Consider the following 20031-nt stretch of genomic DNA (forward strand, 5'->3'; position numbering starts at 1 on the left):
GATTAAGGGCAAGATTCATTACCTCAAATTGTTTTAAAAACCAGCTGGTAATTGACTGTGATTTAAACTATTTAAATCAATAAGTGAAAGGTTAGGTAAAGGGAACTATTTAAACTAATAAGTGAAAGGTTAGGAAAAGGAAACCAAATTCCAGGAAAAGACAAGGCCAACAGCAAAAACTAACACAGCCTGGAAGGCCCAGCCTCCTCCCAGTAAACTTCTTAATTTTATCCAGAAAGACATGGCTCTCCACCCTCTGGGGTTATGCCCTTCTCCCAGCACACATGTTTTGGCTTCCAAATCCAGCCAGGCAGGCTCCCAACCTCCCTCCCCCTCAAAATTGATCTCCAGGCCCAGCTGACCCCCTCTGATCTGTTCCCCCAATCATCCTTAATAACAGTGCTCTGGGCCTCCCACTAGGAGGTCCTCCAAGAGCCAGGCCAGTGGCCACCAGGTCAAGAGCCAAGCATGAGGGCCCCATTAACAGGAGACTCCCAGAAGACCAAGCGGCAGTCATCTGGCTGGAAAATCCAGCAAGCAAGTTAAAAAGGAAAAAAATCAGGACATACACGTGGTGGATCATAGAAAAAAAGAGGAAAAGCAAGCAAAAAGTATACAAAGCAAAACTCTACCATTTAAATAACAGCCACAGAATAAAAGACTTTCCCTTCTTTCATTCTGATTTACAAGTCAAAAGAATAAGCACCTCACCCGTCCTGGTCTCATACTTTAAAATTTAACCTAAGGATTAACTGCTTTTCAGACTTTGGTCATGTCACGACTGACTCTCCAGGGAAAAAATTCGTGTTAAGACACAGAGTGCTTTAGTGGAAAACAGCCCATGATGAGGGAAATTCACCATTTTGCACCTTGTCAATTTTTTTTTTTTTTTTTTTTTTTTTTTGAGACGCTCTGTCCCCCAGGCTGGAGTGCAGTGGCGCGATCTCAGCTCACTGCAAGCTCCGCCTCCTGGGTTCACGCTATTCTCCTTCCTCAGCCTCCCGAGTAGCTAGGACTACAGGCGCCCGCCACCACGCCCGGCTAATTTTTTGTATTTTTAGTAGAGACGGGGGTTTCACCGTGTTAGCCTGGACGGTCTCGATCTCCTGATCTCGTGATCCACAGGCGTGAGCCACTGCGCCCGGCCCCTTGTCAATCTTTAAATAAAAAGGAAACGGCTAAAAAAATGGAAAGATACCCCTAGGCCTTTCTACTCAGGATAACTGTAACCAAACAGCATTATCTCATCTAAACTCAGCTGTGCCTCACACATTATCACAAGTGCTGGAAGCGTTTAAAGCTACAAGCAACACTAGCCTAAAAATGCCTTCGGTAGCCAGACGTGAATTAAAGGCTCCTCAAATGCCAGGAAAATGTCCTACAAGGGTAAGGGGAGGAGAGAAAGAGTACTCAATATAGTTAAGTGGGCACTGATCGGAGAGGAAACAGTACGGGTTCCAGACACCTAAAGGGCAGCCTTGGGGATGCAGTCAAGGCCGACCTTTCCCTTCCCTTCCCTTGAGTGGCCGGACGCCTCACCCAGAAGAGGACACAGGGAACTCAACAACGTCTCGGGAGCAACGGCCCGGCGGGTGTGAGACTAAGCAGCCAGAGGAGGAGGAAGGGGAGGAGGAGGCAACCACTGCGGCAAAGGGGAAGGAAGGGCCGGGTCGGGTTGGAGAAGCCTCTTTCTGGGCGTGCGCGCTAAGAGCCTGCGCACCAGCAAAAGCCCCCAGCGCCCACGTGGGACTGAGAGGAGGGTCACTTACAGTACTTGTCCAATCTGAAATTACATTTTAGCTAGACGGATTCTGCACGTAGCCGCGCCGAGCCCCACGGCGCCTGAGCAGGGCGGTCCCGGGGGCGGCTACAGCCCCGCCTCGCGCGCGACCCCGCCCCCGCCGGCGCTGCCCCTGTAAAGCGCGGCCCCTGTAAAGCGCGGCCTGATTGGCCCTTTGAAACGGGCGTGGGATTGGCCGTCGCCGCCCACCCCGCGGCTGCAGCGTTCCCTGGGGCCTAGGCAACCGCGGGCAGGGCTGGGCAAGGCGGGAGGAGCGCGGACCCAAGATCCGCTACGCTGTGTCTGCTCAGGCGGCGAGTTCCCGGCTCTGGGGACTCACCTTGCGGAGCTCACCCAGGCGGACTCTCCGCAGCCCCGGATGGGTGTGTCAGACCGTTTACTAAACACCAGGACTGTTGTAGGCGACTGTAAGAAATAAGAATATTGCATGGTTACAATTCTTGAATGCTTACCTTGTGTCTCGTTCCTTACTCTTTACAAAAATTTTCTAATCCCGTGGCGAACCCCTTACTTCAACGTATGACATTCTGTAAATCTACAAAACAGATGGGTCCCTGCCTTTGAGAAGTTTTTACAATTTAGTGGATACTAGACACCGACCTCATTTAATTCTCACATGCCTTCCCTTTCTAATAAGCTGCATGTTATGTATCCCTATTCTACAGATGTGGGGAATCCGAAATTTCTAGCTTTTACTGGGACACACAGCTAGCAAGCAACTAAAGCAAGAATTCCAACCTGAGCTCCAATCCGAACTATTTTCATAAAAGGCAGGATCCCAGGCTGAGGGAGTTCGAGGTTTGGGAGACAGTTTAGCAGTCGCTGAGTCCAAACATGTTGTTTTCCTAGAAAAGGAAACAGATCCAGGAAAGGGAAGTTATTTTCCAAAGACACACCCGTGAAAGGTAATAATTTCACTGAACTGATCTTACGTGGCAGGTGCACTAAGATTGTCTGCTATCTTCACAACAACCCCGAAGTAAATAAGTGCTCTTATCTTGGTCTTACAGGTGAGGAGAACAGCCCAGTGAGGCTGAGGCCACACAATTAGCCCCAGTCTTTGCACTGCAACTCTACCAGGGATCCTGGTTTGGCTCATTTTCTTTCTTCTCCACCATGATTGTTCACCTTTTCATTACCAGCAACATACCCAAAGACCTAGCTATAGACTCGTTGGAATCTGTTACTTAGCAGCTGTGTGAATCAAGTGTTCAATAGGAATAATGATATTAAGATCTATTCATCTTACCTTTTCAGAACATTATGAAGAACAAATGTGGTAAGACATATGAGAATGCTTTGTAAAGTGTTAGATGCTTAATACACAGAAGACATTGCTTCCAGATCTGCTTCAATGTACCCTAAGAATGGAATAAGTGGAATATGCTGGTTTCATGCACTGTGGCAAAGGGGTCTCATCTTGGCTAGACTTGAATAAGTGGATTTGTTGCCTGGCCTCTGTGGATGGCTCTTTCTCTAGGCTTTTGTGTATTTGATTTTTTATTTGCTCCAGCAGCCATGTTGAACCATGAAAGGACCTCAGGAATGAAACCCACACACAGCAAAGCAACAAAGTGAAAGTGGCGTGGATTCCTAATGCAGGAGGCACTGAACCAATCAATACCCACTGCCCTCCAGACCGCCACATGAAAGAAAAAAACTGCTGTCCTGTGTAAGACACTTTTATTTTATGTTTCTATTGTATGAGGTCAAACCTAATAACAGATATATTACACTCTAACAGATACATTACATTGTATAATAGAATTCTCAGACAGCAACCTTATAAGGTGATAGATGCAGAAACAGGCCCAAAGAGTAAAAATAATTTGTTCAGAGTTTTCCAGCCAAGTGGCAAAGGTGAGATTCTTACCTGGGTTTGTCTGAAACCAATTTGCACTATCTTTTTCAGTTATGATACACTGCCTATTATGAATGAATGAATCCTTTTTTTTTTCCATTTACTTCCATTTGATTCATTTATTCCAGGGAGTGACACACTTTTTCTGTAAAGGATTGATAATAAATATTTTAGACTTTGTGAGCAATACAGTCTCTGTTGCAACTGCTCAACTTTGTAATGTAAAAGCAGCCATAGACAATAGTAAATGAGTAGGTATGACTATGTTTCAATAAAACTTTACTTACACAAGCAGGCAGTGGAAAATGTGGCCCATGAGCCTTAGTTTGCCAACTCCTAATGAAACGGGAGAAGTTCCCTTGTCCCCTTCACAGGGCATGCGATGTGGGTGTGACTCACTTCTTCAGTCCCCACTGCACAAACCTCTAGGGAAACATACAGACAGGCAGGCTGTGAAGCTCTGACCCCACAGCAGTGTCTAGGGGTGATGTTTACAGCCAAAGCCCCAGTAGGCACATGTAGCAGGGTGCTCTTTTAGTTTAGCCATCCGTGGGTGACTTGTGTTAGCCAGCTCAATTAAACCCCTGCCTTATTGCAAGGACAGAGGGCTTTCTGTATCTCGGGGTTCTTGCCTTGGTGTACCAGAAGAATTGGATCATACGTGGGCTTGGAGAATGATTGCAAGGTTTTATGGAGTGAAAGTAGCTCTCAGCAGGTAGAGGAGCCAAAAGGGAGATGGTTTTCCTCTGGTGTCGGGCCGCTTGGCGGCCCAGGCTCTCCTCCCACTGCCCCAGCCAAACTCCGTGTCATTCTGCCGGTTGGTGGCCTGCTGGTGTAAGTGTGTTCCTCTCAACGTCCAGCTGCCCGTGTGTTCCTCCGCTGATGTGCTCCTGTCGACGTCCAGCCGCCTGTGTGTCCACCTGCTAGGGTCTCATGGTTTTTATAGCACAGGATGGGGGTGTGGCAGGCCAGGGTTGTCTTGGGAAATGCAATATTTGGGCAGGAAAACAAAAATATGCCTGTCCTCACCTAGGTCCTTGGGCACACATATGCATGTCCCTGCCCCATTCCCTATCATTTAAAGGGACCACACCCTTCACTTCCCAGCACTTCTGTATCACTAATTTATTGTATTCTGTTGTTCCATCACAAAAGTGCATAGGGGACATATTATAGAAGGTCCCCCACCTTCTGTGACATTGTGAAATTGCAATCATGCTCATACTGCTGTCCAACATAAGGGCGAATGACAGTGTGGTTCAGAAGATCCCTAAACTGACGGCCATGAGTTCATATCTGCCATTGCTATGATTTGAATGTGTCCCCAAGAAAGCATGTATTGGAAACTTAATCCCCAATGCAATAGTGTTGGGAGGTGAGGCCTAATGAGAGGTGGTTAGGCCATGCAGGCTTCACCCTCATGAATGGATTAATACCATTGTCACAGGAATGAGTTTATTATAAAAGGGCAAGTTTGATTTCCCAACCCCTGTTTCTCACCCTCTCACCTTCTGCCATGGGATGACAAAGGAAGAAGACACTCCTCAGATGCCAGCAACTTGATATTGGACTTCCCAGCCTTTAGAACGGTGAGAAATAAATTTTTTTTTCTTTATAAGTTACCCAGCCTCTGGCATTCTGTTATAGCAGCACAGAACAGACTAAGACAGCCACTGAAACCAGATCTATGTCCCGGACCACCCCCATTTGCCTCAATTTCTCTCTATATATAGTAAGAACAAATAATGCAAATGCTATCTATACTTCCCCGTGACTACAGGGAGACCAAGAAGGGATGAAATATATAATCACACTTTGAAAATATTTAAATGTTATCCAACCATACATCCATTGTTTCACATCAGGCTGGGCCACATAGCTTCCTCTGTACCCTTTAGTTTCCTGCCCTTATCTCTTATCACAGGCCATATATCAAATGCCTAGTAATTATCAGTGCATCTATATATTCCCTATTCTCCTCCCCAACAATACATAAAAGGTTATTGCATTGCATTGAATTATAAGACTCGATTACTGGAAAGTCTAGACATCACTCAGGGTCATTGTGGGGCAGCATGGGGATTATGCAGTGTCATTATCCACTAAGCACACTGGAGGTCACACCAGTGAAGTAGCACGTCAGATGTAAGCAAGACAGAGCTGGGTTGTGAAACTCTGGAACCAGCTGAGCTGAAAGTTTGTGTAATTTCCTTCCTGCTCAGAGATGGTTCCATATAGTAGACAGAGAGGAGACATGGTGCTTCTCTGGTAACCTGTGGAGGCCCTGTAATGTTCTAACTGCATTCTATGAAAGCTTTTCCTGCATTAGCAACCTGCCCATTACCAGAGAAAAGAGATATTTTCCCTAAGATTCTTAGAATCATAGCACAGAAATAGATCTTATTATTCACTTATTCATTCCTACATTTATGCATTCATTCAACAAAGATTTATTGAGTATTGTTCTAGGCATTAAAGAGATAGTGTTGAGATGAACAGACATTTTCCTTGTCCTCATGAAACTTACAGTCAGGAAGCAGACATTAAAGAAATAAACACACAAATATGTAGTTGATTCAAGTGCAAGTAGAAAGGAAAACAGAAAACTGTAAGAGAGGGAAGCTGATTTTGATTGAAGTTTAATTTAGAGTGGTGATTTTGAAGAGGCAGATAACATTATGCACATTGTCTGTGGTCTCAACAACTCAATGAAGTGCCTATTACAACTATTGTACAGATAGGGAAACCGAGGTTTATGGAAATTGGGTGACTGGGCTAGGGAAGCACTACTAGTAAGTTTGGAGCAGGTTGTGCTCTCTCTGGTACTCCATGCTGCATAACAGAAACCCAGAAGGTGAAAATTTTCCCACTTCCCACCTTTGCACATACCATGCCTACTTCCACCTAAAATGCCTCTCCCTTCATTCTTATTGGATTCATATTCTGCCCTCAGTATCTAGTTGAGGATGTACCTCCTCTGTAAGGTACCTCCTTCTATCTCAATAAATCTCTTTTCTTGTAGGATTCCTGCAACAATCATCAAATATTACTTACATGGCCTTGAACCTAGGATAGCTTGTCAAGTTAATTCTTTTTTTCACATGCTTGCCCTGATGCCCTTAGTCAGAGGCCTACAGACAGTACAATGCCATTAGAGCCAGACAGACTTGGGCATTATCCCAGTTCTACAGACTGTTTGATGGATGAGCTGAAGAAAGTTTCTTAATCTCTCTGAACCTTAGATTCTCCTTGGAGAATGATTATATCTTACAAAATACCTTTAAGCATTTGTCACAGTACTCAACAGACAGATAATGTTTGATACCCCTTCTAACCAATTCCATTTTCTAGATTGGAAGCCTCTCGAGGGCAAAAACCTGGAATTCTACTTCACAATCTCCGCAACTAGCATAGGGCTGTATAATAGCAGGTGATTAATACCTGGTATATAATTATGGTGATGACAGCCCTTACCTGCCTACTGCATCTCTCATTACTAATCAGATTTGTTTTCTCCTATCTTTCTTCCTTTCTTTCTTTCACCATTTAGATTCCTTTAAGCCTCTCTAAAACTTGACCCTCTGGCAGGAACAGGTGTCATTACATACACACACTCTCTCTCTTCCCAATTCGCCCCATCATATCAAAGGGAAAACTGAAATGGTCCACTGTAGACCTGGCAGATGATCGCAAACAGGAAACCAGTAATCAGAAGTGCCTACTGAGCTCCCCACCCTGACCATCACCTACAGCTACATTTTACAGATACAAAGTCATTGTTTGTTCAACTTTCATATCAAAAGATGCTATTAGTTCATTTCCAAAGGTGGGAAAATGTTTCAACTTACTTTATTACTTGCCTGCTACTTACTATTTTCCCTCCATTTGCCTGCCTGACTTCTTTTAACTCTTCACTCAACAAATATCTACTGACTACTGAGCACTCGCCAAGTGCTAGGCCAGAGCTGGATGCTGTACTACCGGCAGATGAAGTGCTATGGGCATCCAGAGGTGGAAGAAGAGGGTATAGCGAAAGGGGAGAAAAGGCTGCAACAATATTCACTGAGCCCTGTGCTCCCAGATCATCACATAGACTATGTCATTATTCCTTCTAACCACCCACATGAGTAAATAGGGGCTATTACTGAAGAAACAGAGGCTTACAAAGGTTGAGCAACTTGCCCAAGGTCATCTATCACAAGACACTACAAGTCAGACTGCTGAAGAGGGAGTTTCTGCTGAGAAGCTGAAGTGGGCAGCTCATATTGGATATGAAGGCTTCAAAGGAATCTAAGTCCTAATGATCCCGCTAGAACCAACGTGCAGCACCAGTTTTCTCTTCCACATTTGAACTGCTCAACCACTCCCGGTTCCAAGACCTCACTCTCCATCTAAACTAGTCCCACACCATCCATATCTTTCTCCACTAACGCCACCCGATCACAATCCCACAGCCTCTTAGTCATGAGTCATTTTTTACAAACTGCAAACCATGTAATGAGCCATGGCAATATGCAACCCTAAACCTCAACACGTGTTTTCCACAACAAGGCAACAGGTGGCAGAAGCGAGCCTAAGGCCATAGGATACTAAGGCAGGACTCTCTGGCTTGAGCTTTCCAAAAAGGGAGGTGAGAGAAGGTCTACCTGCGGGAAGGCATGCTGAAGGCCTGAGGCTGGGTCAAAGAAGCAGCCCCCTGGAGGCTCTGCAGTGCCTGGACTTCAGGTAGAGGAACTCTGCCATGAATGCCTCTGGAATTGTGTCATTTTGGGACAATTAGAGAATATCGGTTTTCAGACTGAGTTCTATGGGAAGGTGCCTGCACAACAAAGGAGAGACTGAATGGACTTCAGGTCTTCCAAAATACCCCTCATTCTCACCAAGTTGCTCTCTGCTCTAAGATACCAGATGAGGGGGCCAATGGGGACTGAAACCCAGTCCCCACTCTGCTGGCCAATCCCTGTGCCTCTGAGGCTGCTCTGTCCTACCAGAGAGGGCAACTTTTCCTAATTTGCACCAAGTACAGAATAGGATAGTGTAGCTTTACCCTTCTCCCTATCATCAACCACAGACACATCGACACATGCACACATACAGCTACACAAATATACCTACGGGCATACACATACAACACAGGCACATACATGTTTGCACAAAGGCACGTGTAGACACAAACACAGAGCACACAGACACAAACACAGGCACAAACCCATACTTACACTACACACACACACAAACACACAGACACACAAATGCAAATTAAGCCACAATGTAGCACATAGAGATATAGACACAGACGCAAATACAGTCACATAGAGATATAGACACACACTCATACACACATATATGTAAATATACACACAGTCTCATTCACTTTATACCACACATGTATAAACATACACAATCGTATGTAGACATACACATAGGCACTCAGACCACATAGATACATATGTACACACGTACAAACATATGCACATACACAGATATATATATACACACATACATCTTTAACCAGAACAACTTTACTTTTGTCAGTTTTATATGACAGAGTCTGTAAAAAAAGATTTCATCTAGCTTGTGTTCTACTATTAAAAGAGAAAATGAATTTGCTTGTTTCAAGGATTCATGTTTCTTTCATTAATCAATCAGATACTTGATGACAATATATAGAAATAAAATGACAGTGAGGAGTATGTTCGGACATAATAGTAGCAGGTCTCTCCATGATCTGAACATTATAATTAGTTTTGTTTTAAATTTATATCATGATTTAAAATTTTATGATTTTTAACAATGTTACGTAATGTATGAAGCCAGGACTCCTGTTTTATTGATCACACACTCTCAGATAATTACAAATATTGCTTTCCACCCCATCTCCTTCATCTCCAAAAAATCCTCTAGAGATTTGGAGAATTAGATGTTAATTAACGGAAAGATTATTAGGAAATATACTAGACAGGACTTTTTGGGTTGCAAGAAATAAAATTATAACTCAAATTTGCTTAAACAAATACATAAACCAAAAAGCTTTGATTTATATAATTGAGCATTTCAAAGGGAAGTGAAATTCAGGAAAAGTTGAATCCAGGGATTCCAATTATGTCTTCAAGGATCATTTTTTCTCCATTTTCCATCTCTTAACTTCTGTGTTGACTTCATACTCAAGTAGGATTATTTGGGCGATAGCAAAGATGGCAAGCAATTGCTTTACCATCACAATGTCCTTCCAAATCTTGGCAGGAGGAGGGTGATGATACCTCTACACTCATATTTCTTACAAGAGTGCAGAGCAAGACTTCAATTGGCCTAGTTTGGATCAAGTGCCCACCCTTAAGGATGGGTTGGAATGAGATAAGCCTTATCTTAACCAGAAGGACTGAATGGTGAGGGGAGATAATTCCCTAAAAAGATACTAGGCAAAAAAAAGGAAACATATTTCCTCCTCTTGTGCTCCCAACAAACTTAATACTACACTTATGGGCCATCTATAAGTCAGGCTCTATGCTGGGGCTAAGGGCACAAGAAAAAAATATTCTTACTCATTCACTATAGGAGCCCAAAGACTAGTGATGTAAGCAAATTGTACAAGACAGAAAAAAACAACCAGAAAATAAAAGTTTGATAAGATAAACTTTATCAAAGACACTGATAATAAAATAAATAGGTAAGCCAGAGTGGGAAGAAATATTCACAAAACATATATCTGCCAATGATGTTAATCCAAAACATATAAAGAATGTCTATAATTCAATAATAAAAAGACAAACATCCAATTATAAAAATGGGCAAAAGGTTTGAACAAAAACTTCACAAAAGAAAATACATGAATGACCAATAAACCCATGAAAAACGTTTCAATATCATTACTTGTCAGAGAAATGCAAATAAAAACCACAATGAGATATCACTACATAATGTCTAGAATGGCTAAAATTAAAGAGACTGACAACAACAAATACAGGAAAAAATGTGGAGTAACAACTTCTTATATATTGCTGGTACATTTAAGTCTTTAATTCATTTGAGTTTATTTTTGTATATGACATAAGATAGGGGTCTAGTTTCATTCTTCTACATGTGGATATCCAGTTTACTCAAAATCATTTATTGAAGATGGTGTTCTTTCCCCAGTGAATGTTCTTGGTGCCTTTGTTGAAAATCAGTTGGCTGTAAATACATGAATTTATTTCTGGGTTCTCTATTTTGTTCCATTGGTCTATGTGTCAGTTTTTATACCAATGCAATATTGTGTTGGTCACTATATCTTTGCAGGATATTTTGAAGTCAGATAGTGTGATGCCTTCAGCTTTGTTCTTTTTGCTCAGTATTACTTTGGCTATTCAGTCTTTTGTGTTTCCATACAAATTTTAGGATTGCTTTTTCTATTTCTGTGAAGAATGTCATTGGTCTTTTGATAAGAATTGTACTGATTCTGTAAATTACATTCGGTAGTATGGCCATTTTAACAGTATTAATTCTTTTAATCCATGAACATGGAATATCTTTTCATTTTTTCTGTGTCTTCAAATTTTTTCATCAGTGTTTCATAATTTTTATTGTAAGTCTTTCATGTTCTTGGTTAAATTTATTCCTAAGTATTTCACCTCCTTGATTAAATTTATACCTAAGTATTTTATTTCTTCATAGCTGTTATAAATGAGGTCACTTTCTCAATTTCTTTTTCAGGCAGTTTATCATTGGTGTTTAGAAATACTATTGATTTTTGTGTGTTGATTGTGTATCCTGCCACTTTACTGAATTCATTTATCAGTTCTAATAGTATTTTAGTGAAGTGTTAAGGTTTTTCTGTATGTAAGATCATGTCATCTGCACACAGGAGCAATTTGGCTTTCTCTTTTCTAATTGAGATGCTCTTTATCTCTTTATCTTGCCTAATGGCTCTGACTAGTACATCAAGTACTATGTTAAATAACAGTGGTGAAGGTGGGCGTCCTTGTCTTGTCACGGTTCTTAGAAAAAAAGATTTCAGCTTTTCCCTATTCAATATAATGTTAGCTGTGTGGTTTATTTTTTAGCATAAACTTTTTTTGTGATAAAATATGTTCCTTCTTCACCTATTAATAGTTGAGAATTTTTATCATAAAGAGATGTTGAATTTTACCAAATGCTTTTTGTATCTATTGAGATGTTTATATGATTTTTGTCCTTCATTCAGCTGATGTGATATATCACATTTATTGATTTGTGTCTGTTGAAAAATCCTTGCATCCCTGAGATAAATTTCACTTGATCATGGTCTATAATCTTTTTGGTGTGCTGTTGGATTCGGTTTGCTAGTATTTTGTTGAGAATTTTTGCAACTATATTCATCAGGAATATTGGCCTGTAAGTTTTTTGTTGTGTCTTTGTCTACTTTTGGAATCAGGGTAGTACTGGCTTTTCACAATGATACCTTTTAAAGAAGGTGTTAGTCCTTTAAAAGTGTGGGGTCAGGTGCAGTGGCTCACACTTGTGATCGCAGTGCTTTGGGAAGCTGAGGCAGTAGCATTGCTTGAAGCTAGGAGCTCGAGACCAGCCTAAGCAACTTAGTGAGATGCTATCTCTACAAAAATATTTTTAAAATGTTTAGCTTGGGCATGGTGGCATGCACCTGTTGAGAGGCTAAGGCAAAAGGATTGCTTGAGCCCAGCAGTTTGAGGTTACAGTGAGCTATGATTGCACCATCGCACTCTAGCCTAGGCAATCAGCAAAAAAAAAAAAAAAAAAAAGTGTCTGTTCATGTCCTTCGCCCACTTTTTGATGGGGTTGTTTGTTTTTTTCTTGTAAATTTGTTGGAGTTCACTGTAGATTCTGGATATTAGCCCTTTGTCAGATGAGTAGGTTGCAAAAATTTTCTCCCATTTTGTAGGTTGCCTGTTCACTCTGATGGTAATTTCCTTTGCTGTGCAGAAGCTCTTTAGTTTAATTAGATCCCATTTGTCAATTTTGGCTTTTGTTGCCATTGCTTTTGGTGTTTTAGACATGAAGTCCTTGCCCATGCCTATGTCCTGAATGGTAATGCCTAGGTTTTCTTCTAGGGTTTTTATGGTTTTAGGTCTAACATTTAAGTCTTTAATCCATCTTGAATTGATATTTGTATAAGGTGTAAGGAAGGGATCCAGACACTTCTCAAAAGAAGACATTTATGCAGCCAAAAAACACATGAAAAAATGCTCACCATCACTGGCCATCAGAGAAATGCAAATCAAAACCACAATGAGATACCATCTCACACCAGTTAGAATGGCAATCATTAAAAAGTCAGGAAACAACAAGCGCTGGAGAGGATGTGGAGAAATAGGAACACTTTTACACTGTTGGTGGGACTGTAAACTAGTTCAACCCTTGTGGAAGTCAGTGTGGCAATTCCTCAGGGATCTAGAACTAGAAATTCCATATGACCCAGCCATCCCATTACTGGGTATATACCCAAAGGACTATAAATCATGCTGCTATAAAGACACATGCACACGTATGTTTATTGCCACATTATTCACCATAGCAAAGACTTGGAACCAAGCCAAATGTCCAACAATGATAGACTGGATTAAGAAAATGTGGCACATATACACCATGGAATACTATGCAGCCATAAAAAATGATGAGTTCATGTCCTTTGTAGGGACATGGATGAAATTGGAAATCATCATTCTCAGTAAACTATCGCAAGAACAAAAAACCAAACACCACATATTCTCACTCATAGGTGGGAATTGAACAATGAGAACACATGGACACAGGAAGGGGAACATCACACTTCGGGGCCTGTTGTGGGGTGGGGGGAGGGGGGAGGGATAGCATTGGGAGATATACCTAATGCTAGATGACGAGTTGGTGGGTGCAGCGCACCAGCATGGCACATGTATACATATGTAACTTACCTGCACGTTGTGCACATGTACCATAGAGCCTAAAGTATAATAATAATAATAATAATAATAATAATAATAAAAAGAAAAAAAGTTCAGGAGAATTCAGCAGTAAAGCCATCTGGTCCTCAGTTTTTCTTTGTTGGTTGGTAGATGTTTTATTACTGATTCAATCTTGTTACTCATTACTGGTCTGTTTAGGTTTTTTATTTCTTCTTGGTTCACTCTTTGTAGGTTATATGTGTCCCGGAATTTTATCCCCGAGGTTTTCCAATTTGTTGGCATATAGTTGTTCATAACAGTTTCTAATGGTACATTGTATTTCTGTGGTATCAGCTATATTCTCTCCCTTTTTATTTGAAATTTTATTATTTGGATCTTTTGTCTTTTGTTCTTAATTTAGCTAATAGTTTGTCAATCTTATTTATCTTTTCAAAAACTGATTTTTCATTTTGTTGGTCTTTTTTTTCTTTTATTTAGTTCTTCTCTGATCTTTATTATTTCTTTTCTTTTACTAATTTTATGTTTGCTTTGTTTTTGCTTTTTTAGTTCCTTGAAGTGCACATTAGGTTGTTTATTTGAAATTTCTACTCTTTTGTTGTAGGAATTTATCGCTGTAAAATTCCCTCTTAATAATGCTTATTGTATCCCATAGACTTCATTATGTTGTGTTTCTGTTTTCACTGGTTTTAAGACATTTCTTAATTTACTTCTTAATTTCTTCATAGACCTATTAGTGGTTCAGAAGAATATTTTTAATTGTTTTATATTTGTACAGTTTCCAAAGTTTTTCTTATTATTGATGTCCAGTTTTATTTTATTCTAGTTTTATTTCACTGATATGATTTGGTTTTAAAAAACTTGTTGAACCAAAAACAGCCTGAATAATCAGAGCAATCCTAAGGAAAAAGAACAAAGCTGGAGGCATTACATTACCTAACTTTAAGTTATATTACAAGGCAACGGTAACTAAAACAGAATAGTAATGGTATAAAAATAGACAAGTTGTTCAATGGGATAGAATAGAGAACCTAGCAGTAAGTTACGTATTTACAGCCAACTGATCTTTGACAAAGAATGCTGAGACGCGCCTATATTGGGGAAAGGATACCCTTTTCAATAAATGGTGCTGGAGAAATTGGATTGCTATACGCAGAAGAATGAAACTGAACCCCTATCTCTCAGCATATACAAAAATCAACTCAAGATGGATTAAATACTTTGATGTAAGACACAAAACTTTAAAAATACTAGACGAGAACCTAGGGAAAACTCTTCTGGACATTGGTTGAGCAAAGAATTTATGACTATGACTAAGATCTCTTCTCTTTTCCCATCTCTTCTTCTTCTTCTGGAACTCTCAAAGTTTGAATATTTGTTTACTTAATGATATTCCATATGTTATATAGGTGTTTTTCATTTGCTTTTATTCTTTTGTCTTTTTCTTTTTGTCTGACTGAGTTATTTCAAAAACCTGTCTTTGGGTTCAGAAATTATTCTTTTTGATCTAATCTATTGTTGAAACTCCCAATTATATTCTTTATTTTATTCATTTAATTATTCAGTTCCAAGATTTCTGTTTGGTTCCTTTTTATGATATTTGTCTCTGTTGTATTTCTCATTTGGGTCATAAATTGGTTTTATTATTGCTTTGTATTATCTATCTGTGTTCTCTTGTATCTCACTGAATTTTCTTAAGATCATTAGTTTCCATTTCTTTTCAGGAATTGCATAGATTTTCCTTTCTTTGGGTCTGCTCCTGGGGAATTACTGTGTTCCTTTGGAAGTATCATGTTTCCTTGTTTTTCTATGTTTCTTATATCCGTACATTGATATCTATACATCTGATGTAACAGTTGCTTCTTCCAATTTTATGGAGTACCTTTTGTAGGGGATGATTTTTTTCCTGTGGATGTATCTATAGTATCAGTTGAGTAGAGTACTTTGGCTTTGGATCTGGGGGGGTGCAGTATAGTCTTTGCATGATTTTTTCATCTATAATAAATGTCAGTGGTACCTATGAGCTTCTTACTGGCTTAGGCTGTGGTTGTTTGTGAAGGCTGTGAAGCATTTTTGCTGGGGACAGGGACACTAGGCAGTCTGAGCTTTGTGTTTCTCAGGGACACACATGGGTATGTGGTCTCCCTGCCCCTGAAGGGGGCAGGTTCACAGGTGGTGGCATTAGGCCCCAGGTGGGCTGGTCTTTAAGTCCTGGACAGTGCAGTGGGCCCTGGGCAGTCTGGTCTTTGGGTCTCTGGATGGCACATGCAGGCACGCAGCAGCCCTGCCACTGTAGGGTGCAGGGCCACTGTCAGTGGAGAGATACCGCTCAGATTCTGGGGAATGTGTACTTCAGGTCTTTATGTCCTGGGGCAATCCCCCTGATGTACTGAACTGCCTTTGCACTGGGATGTAGGGTACTGCCTGGAGTCAGGTGCCGAGGTCACATCTGCACTGCTGATTGCAGCTGGTTTCATGATGCTGCATCCTTCTGGGTATCTCTCGGGGGGATGTCAAAGTGTTCCCCAGGGATGTGGAAGTGCTAGAGCTATTGAGCCCCAGGGCAGGATTTAGTCTTGTGGTGGCTTTGTTCTCAAAATAATGCCATGTTGCAGCAGCCTGGGCCCCAGAGGATGGGGGTGCAGTGTTGATTTCTTCTTTGGGACTGCAGTCATGTGGACCCCAGGCAGCTTCCTATACTAGGCTCATGACCTCTGAGGGCTGGAAGACTCTTCTTTACTCAGAATTGCAGGCATATGTGGTGGAATGTGGACTGCTAGGGATCTCCCACTTACTTCTTCTGGCTATGAGGAGTCTCTCTTGCCTCAGAGTTGCTTCTGACTAGCTGCTTCACTTCCCTCTCTATGCTGCTATCTCAAGTTTCTGTGCCTCGGAGGGTCTTTCTCAGTTCCTTGCTGAATTCCAATGTTCTCTTTTAGATGTCCTGTGTGAAGTCTGGTTATCTATTTGTTGCTTTGGTCCTTTTTTTGTGGACAGTGCCAGTTCTGGGTGCCTCTAGGCAAGCATCTCAATGAAATTCTTTGCACATGTCTATGTGATTGCATTTACGTGACGTTTTAATCCAATCTAAACTAATTTAAATTTATAATTTATGTGAAGTCTAATCCAATCTAAACTAATTTATAGTGGAAAAAAAGTCATTTGAGAATTGCCTTGAGAGAGTAGAAGAGGTTGGGTGAGCCAAACTGTGAAGGAACATAAGAAAACTTTCTGGAGTATTGAAAATGTTCAAACATTGGTGGGTTTGTGAGTTGCATGAACATATCCATTTGTAATTGTTCATTTCATTATATATAAATTTTACATCAAATGAATAATTTTATTGGGGGTAAAGAGTGATGGGATGTATAGAAGAATTAGTAATGGCAGGAAGTTTATAGTTGAAGTTGTATGATGGGAACACAGGTTAATTAAACTATTCTGTTTACTTTGCATATGTTTGAGATTTTTTGATAAGTTTTTAAAAAAGATTTTGAAACAAATTAAAATCTAACAATGTGGTGATTTTTATGAGAGTAATAGGAATTAAGTGCTGTGGAACCACAAAACCTGGAGCAATTACTTGCTTGGGGAGATAAAGAATGGGAAGGGCTCTTGGAAAAAAAAAAAAAAAAAAAAAAAAACACATCCCAACAGAGGCGACATTTGATTTGGGATTTAAAGGCCAAGAAAGACTAAAGCAGTTGGAGATGCCCAGAATAGATAGTGAGTGATTAGAGAACATTGTGGAGCTTTTAGATAGAGTGCACATAATTGCCAATACTTCGTACTCTTCTGGAATAATCCTTTTTTCATGGAAACAGTGAAGCAGAATGAACAGGACAGAGGGACACAAGTCAGCCTGTCCTACTCAGAGTGTCCTTGAATAATTTAAGTTGCAACATTTCTTTGCACTTTAGTTTTCTTATCTGTGAAGTGAGGGGATTCAACAAGGTTATACCTTCAAACATTTGAAAATTTTCTGAAGTCATAAGCTAGTGTGACAAAGCAAGATATAGAATACAAGGTCTGAAAACATCTAATTCCCAGAACTTTTCTACAGCCATATTTCATGTATTCTGTGATACACATTATTATTATTATTATTTTTTTTTTTTTTTTAGATGGAGTTTCGCTCATTGCCCAAGCTGGAGTGCAATGGTGTGATCTTGGCTCCCTGCAACCTCTGCCTCCCAGGTTCAAGCAATTTTCCTGTCTCAGCTTCCCGAGTAGCTGGGATTATAAGCATGTGCCACCATGCCCGACTAATTTTGTATTTTTAGTAGAGACGGCGTTTCACCATGTTGGTCAGGCTGGTCTCGAACTCCTGACCTCAGGTGATCCACCCACCTCGGCCTCCCAAAGTGCTGGGATTACAGGCATGAGCCACCGCACCCGGACTGAGATACACATTCTTACTTAACATTTAACATAATTGAAATCAGGGCATACCTTATAATCAATGATGTCAAATTACCAATGCTATAGTGTCACTGCCTGCCTACAAGTACTTGGTTATAATTCTTGGACAGAATGACTAGACAACTAAAGCCACTGATGTTTTAATCAACAAACCACCTATAGACCTTTGGATAAACAAATGCAAGTTACAGTTGCTGTCTGGAAAACTTCCACTGGTATCTTACAGTAAAATCAAAAAAGATAGCATCAGCATCAAATTTTGTGAATTGATACCAGTGGCTTGACAGAACATTCCCAAAACAACAGTGTAGCACTCTTTAAAGAAATTCTGCATTCTTCAATTCTTTTGATGGCTCAGTTGACAATATTGTGAGGAGAAACACATCAATAACTGAGTTAAAAAGTGCTTCAGAAGAGGTGAACCATTCAAAATGTGAAGTCTTAGTCTTAATGAATTTTGCTTACATTTTCCTTTTTACATATACAAAGGGGCAATATATGATTAGAGTATATGTCTGAAAAAGTCTAAAAGAGATTTTCATTTTAAAAGTTATGTCTACAGTCTAAAAAATATTTTCTCAGTATTAATAATACAAAATGGAAACTCCAAGTAATACAGTATGTCATAGTTGAATTGACAATGCTTTTTCTTTCTAAGATATATGTAAAATGATAGTTTATCTAGTGGAGTCTTAACTTTCTGAAACCTGATACCTCCCCCAGCACTTTCTTCCTGTTTCTCTATACTTTTTTTTGAGACTATCGATTAATTGTCATTTCTGAGGGCTTTCCATGTATAGGAACTATACCAGAGCTTTATAAATATACTCTTCACCAATCTACTGAGAACTTTATGGGGAGATAACCATTATTATATTATACCCACTTAATGTTGAGGAGATTCAGGTGTCTTACTCAGAGTCACATGCCTTGTGACACATTCCTTTCTGAAATTAGTAGAGAACCACAAAATGAACCTTCCCCGGCCCAGATAAACTTTCTAGAATCCAGCAGCTCCTGTGATTTGGGGAGGCACAGGAGAAGGTACAGAGGTTTAAAGCAGTCCCCACATATACCTTAAGAAAGGCTGCCAGCATGCAGTGGCATAACAATCATAAGCTTTGGAATGAGAATCAGGTTTCAATATCAACTCTGCTACTTACTAGTTGTATAATTTTAAGCAAACTATTTAAGTTCCCTGAGTTTCAGTTTCTTCCTCTGTAAAATGGGACTAATATCTACTTCTAAGAGTTGTGCGAGGGTTCAATAATTCACTCACTCATTCATGTATTCAACAAGTGCTTACAGAGTGCTCAACTCATATTAGGCACTGTATGTCAGGTAAATGTATACTCTATGAAAATCCCTAGCAGAGCACCAGTTATATAGCAGGCACTCAGAAGATTTATTTTGTTTTTATTTTTCTGGACCTATTTCCCCTTCATATCAGCCTGTCATTTGTATTTTGGCGAGTCCCCTCCACCTGTAGTCTATAGGACTGCTGTAATTAGATGCCCAGCCTTTTCCTAGCCTGGAGATGAGCATGTGAACCAAGCCAAGCCATGGATACCCATCTCTGGAATTTGAATCTTCAGCAGAGTGACAAAGCGACTGAAAATGGTAGGAGTTCATGCTTTCTACTGCTGCCAAAACTCTTCCACCTCAGAAGGAAGCTGTCTCTCCAAGCCTGATTCTCCAGTGTTGCTATTGTTTTTGTCTGTTTTGCAATTATGTTATCATTCCAAAAATTCCCTTTTGCATAAGTTAGCCAGAAGCCATTTTTGTCACAGGCAACCAAAGAAATCAGATGCCCAGTTAAAAAGAAAAGTTAACTCCTCTTTCCCAAACATCTATTATATAGCTAGGAGAATGGAAGAAGTACAAAAAAAAAAAAAAGGGTAATTAATGGTACATAGAATTTAGAAATACTCACTTTGGCAGCATATATGCTAAATTCAGAATACTTCATGTCAGATATTCTAAATAAAAATTCCATTGACTTACATTGGTGGGGGGATTACTAGGGAGAGGCATAGTACACATTGCCTCATATAAAACTCACTAGAACCTGTGTA

General features: G+C 40.3%; 1 protein-coding gene and 1 long non-coding RNA gene across 24 annotated transcripts in view; one reads left to right on the forward strand and one right to left on the reverse strand.

Annotated features, from left to right (window-relative positions):
- The window catches only part of FGGY (FGGY carbohydrate kinase domain containing), a 492018-nt gene extending 490122 nt beyond the window's left edge, over window positions 1-1896 (reverse strand). For 8 of the 18 annotated variants that reach the window (XR_008514557.2, XR_008514537.2, XR_008514552.2 and 5 more), the window contains exon 1: window positions 1770-1885. The gene's annotated coding sequence lies outside the window, so the exon portion shown is untranslated. Of the gene's footprint in view, window positions 1-1539 lie in introns of all 18 variants that reach the window. The other 10 variants (XM_054533856.2, XM_063712142.1, XM_063712141.1 and 7 more) reach the window with 7 other exon arrangements.
- A 97-nt stretch (window positions 1897-1993) lies between these two features.
- LOC129050804 (uncharacterized) overlaps window positions 1994-20031 on the forward strand; it is a 29898-nt gene continuing 11860 nt past the window's right edge. Inside the window, exons 1-5 of one of the 6 annotated variants that reach the window (XR_010135774.1) lie at window positions 1994-2208; window positions 2467-2706; window positions 2812-3473; window positions 5193-5251; window positions 7213-9284. This is a non-coding gene — a long non-coding RNA (uncharacterized LOC129050804). Of the gene's footprint in view, window positions 2209-2466; window positions 3474-5192; window positions 9285-20031 lie in introns of those variants that run through there. The other 5 variants (XR_010135771.1, XR_010135772.1, XR_008514609.2 and 2 more) reach the window with 5 other exon arrangements.

The sequence above is a fragment of the Pongo abelii genome, chromosome 1 (assembly GCF_028885655.2).
Source record: "Pongo abelii isolate AG06213 chromosome 1, NHGRI_mPonAbe1-v2.0_pri, whole genome shotgun sequence".
In the NCBI taxonomy this organism is placed as follows: domain Eukaryota; kingdom Metazoa; phylum Chordata; class Mammalia; order Primates; family Hominidae; genus Pongo; species Pongo abelii.